Genomic DNA, 3549 nt, shown 5'->3' with positions numbered 1-3549 from the left:
TTTTTTTGGTATTGAGCTGCATGAGCTGCTATATCCTGGAGTTTTCAACTTATTGACTCCTGGTCTGAGTGAACAGAATTTTTTTCAGAAGTGTGATATAAAGTAATTCACAGTCCCTCTTTTTTTTTTTTTTTTTTTTTTGCTGTACGTTGGCCTCTCACTGTTGTGGCCTCTCCCGTTGCGGAGCACAGGCTCCGGACGCGCAGGCTCAGCGGCCATGGCTCGCGGGCCCAGCCACTCCGCGGCATGTGGGATCTTCCCGGACCGGGGCACGAACCCATGTCCCCTGCATCGGCAGGCGGACTCTCAACCACTGCGCCACCAGGGAAGCCCCACAGTCCCTCTTTTGATCTAATTTTAATAATTGAATGCTAGCTCTTCTGTTTATAATCCATTTCTGACCTTTGGACCCATCTGCCTAGCTCCTAGCTCTATGGGCTCTGGTTGTTTCAACTCATGCTACCAGGGGAGTCTCCCACTTTGGGCTGTCTTGGTAGATATTCTGCCCTAGGCAGGTGCTGGTCACCTATTCTTGACTCCTGATGGGTATTCAGACAGTTACAGCAAGAAATGTTTCACAAATGGTATCTGATAGAGTCTAGTTAAGATTAATGGGGAATAAAAGTGCTTTGCTTAGAAATAATTATCCATGGATCTAAAATCAACAAAGTCTCTATAACAAAAAATACATAATTTGGGGGGGGGGTAGGAGGAGGCTTGAAATAGATCAGAAAACACTTTCACATTTATCGTTCTTTTCATATACTTCAAATTTGTACTTAATGCCTTTCTCCTCCTGGACGTCAGAAAGAACACCTGGATATTCTGGGATAAGTTTATATTTTTCCAAATCAATTTTTGGAAAAAATGTGTCACTTTCAAATTCCTGCATGATCCTTGTCACGAATAGTCTAAGGTGGCCTGGCTTGTTCGTGGCTTCCTTATAAACAGAACTGCCCGCCACTATGCAAACCATGTCCACTTTATTTGTTAATTCTGGTCGCTCAGTAAGTTTTAAGGCGTCATCCAGACTTTTGGCAAGAAAATGAGCTCCCTGTGGAGGTTCCTTGAGTTCTCTAATGAGAACTATGTTAATTCTGTCCCTTAAAGGTCGATTCTTCTCTGGAATGAATGGCGAACCAGGTTTTCCTACCCATAATCACCAAATTCTGTTTACCTTCTACTGAAGAGGTTGTGGTCATTCTCTGGAAATACCTGTATTCATTCCTGAGCAGGGGCCAGGGCAGGTCCCTGTTCTTGCCGATGCCCATGTTCTGCCCATGTACACAGCGACCATGCAGTTTAGTGGATGAACCACGACAGCGGCAGAAAACACTTCCGAGCTAGGGTGTCACACTGACGCGGGGATTACCTGCCAGCTTGGCGCGAAATTCCTCCATCACTTTTCCACGCTTCTTCTATATTATTGTTGACATCATCGGCATGGCAGACTTTACACATTCCATGATCTTGTTCTTGTTCTTTAGAATCGTGCCGGTGGTTGAACGATTCATGTTATAAGAATGAACCACGTCCACCATCTTGTCGCCTCACTCCACTCTCTCAATTATTTTTACTTTTGTTTCCACTGTTATCCCTTTGTACTTCTTAGCAGTACCAGCTACAACATCGCTGTTTTTACGCTTGCTTCTGGACATCCTGCACTTAAAATAAAGGTACTGTACTACTGTACTCTATACAGTACTGTACAGTAAAGTACATAAAAGCACAACCACTTGTAGAGGATGCACACGTGACAGTGTACTCCAGACACGTGAACTAACTTATGTGATTGGACATGCGAACGCACGTTCACATTTTGAAAGTTCATAACTTGAAGGTTTGTATGTAGGGGACTTACTGTATCTTATTTATTTACTTGGCATTGTAGACTCAGTGCCGAGTAGAGTGTCTGATACCTAACAGATGCTTAACACATATTTATCGAATATATGAATGGATGAGTGAATGAATGACGTGTGGGTTCCAATCCAATTTATTTACTTAGTTCACCAACGTCCTCAATACTTGTGGGTCAGTCTAATGAAAATTAATCTATGTAATAAGGCCATTTTTCTGAAGAGTCTTGGCGTGTTTTTTTTTTTTAACCCAGTTCTACATGCCACCTTTTTCATTTCTGTGTGTTTGTTTCCAGCTAACATTTCCAGTCTTCCTCCTCTTTCATGTAAAAAAGTCTTACCCATTTGTTACTGACCACCTCAATGGCTCAGTCTCCACCAACCCTCCTCTGATGACCCTGGTTAAAAATGGCCACTACCTCCCAGAAACACCAATCAAATTGTGGTAGTAACTCTCTTCTTAAGTGTATTGTACAAATTACTTCCATATTCTTTTTTTTCCTTTTTTCATTTTATCCTTACAATTTCCCTGAGTCAGAATGTTGGAGAAATGTTACTCCCCTTCCACAGGTAAGGAGAGATTTGAAGCAGTTAATGGGTATATTCAGGAACACAAGCCTAGAAAATGAAGGAACATACACCAGAACTCAGATCTCTTCTATCCTCCTAGTCCCTTCCTCTTTATACTGCTGTATGATGCATATAGTCTCATGCTCTGGAATACATTATAATCACTTCGTATTAGTTTTATCTTCCCTACTGGATTGTAAATTCCTCCAGGCCCTAACTTCTTGGGCTTGCTAATAATATTAACTAAATCAATAAATTAGTAGGTCCTCAAAACTTTTAAATCAGGAATTAAAAAAAAAAAAAGAAAAGATTTGTAAGCTGCTTTTGCGATGGGTATAAAAGGCAAAAGAGCTCCAAGTTGGTACAGGAGTTGGAAAGCACTACATTGGCTTCATTTGTTGGTTAATTTTTGCTCCAAAAGGCTTTACTTAAAAATTAATAATAATAAATCTGAAAAATAAAATAAAGAAAAAAACGAATAACAAAGTGGGTCTTTCTATATCCAAGTCAGTACAAAACCATTTGTGGGGTGGAAGGTTACAAGTTTCTTCTTTGTAATTTCATCTTACATATAGCCAGTCATATGGCGGGAAGGGGTGGAGTAAGCAGATTGCCACTTCTATTGCCCTCATGGATGGGAGAACCGTGGTATTATGAAGTATGATCAGTGATTGGGCGGGGTGTGTGTGGGAGGGCAGGTTTAGAAAGGTCTGGTGTGGGTCTCAGGGAACGTCAGGGAACTTCAGCACTGCACTTAGACTCTCTGGGTCTCTCCTGGTCCGGCATCTGATGAGACCAACATCAGATCTAACATCAGACTGCAGGGCTTAAACCCAGGCTCTCAGGTCGGGATAGGGGAAGGAAGACGGGCCCCCATCACGCTTTGCCCCAACGAGTCCCAACGTTGGCTTTAGGCCCGCAAATCTGAAACAAAGAAAAAACTCCTCCACATCCTAGGGGCCCCAGCTCCGATCTGCCCTTTGGCTTGAGGGGACAAGTTGGTCTGAGCCTGGGTGAGAACGAGATCCCTTGGGGCCCCGCCCTCCACTAGCGCAGCGGGAGAGGCATAGGTAAAACCCGCGAAAGGACCCGCCCTAACTAGTTTGTCCCTGCGGCCGCC

The 3549-nt window shown here is 43.1% G+C and overlaps 1 pseudogene across 1 annotated transcript; it reads right to left on the bottom strand.

The window, feature by feature from the left end:
* Positions 1 to 727: 727 nt before the first annotated feature.
* On the bottom strand, positions 728 to 1541 carry LOC307176596 (dihydrofolate reductase-like; annotated as a pseudogene). The gene is made up of 2 exons: positions 1453 to 1541; positions 728 to 1343 (listed from the first exon to the last, which is right to left on the bottom strand). The product of its transcript is annotated as a dihydrofolate reductase-like (transcript).
* Positions 1542 to 3549: the final 2008 nt, after the last annotated feature.

This window comes from Stenella coeruleoalba, assembly GCF_951394435.1.
Source record: "Stenella coeruleoalba genome assembly, chromosome: 18".
Classification (NCBI taxonomy): domain Eukaryota; kingdom Metazoa; phylum Chordata; class Mammalia; order Artiodactyla; family Delphinidae; genus Stenella; species Stenella coeruleoalba.
The sequence above is the reverse complement of the archived record's forward strand: the minus strand, read 5'-3'. Positions and strand labels throughout refer to the sequence as shown.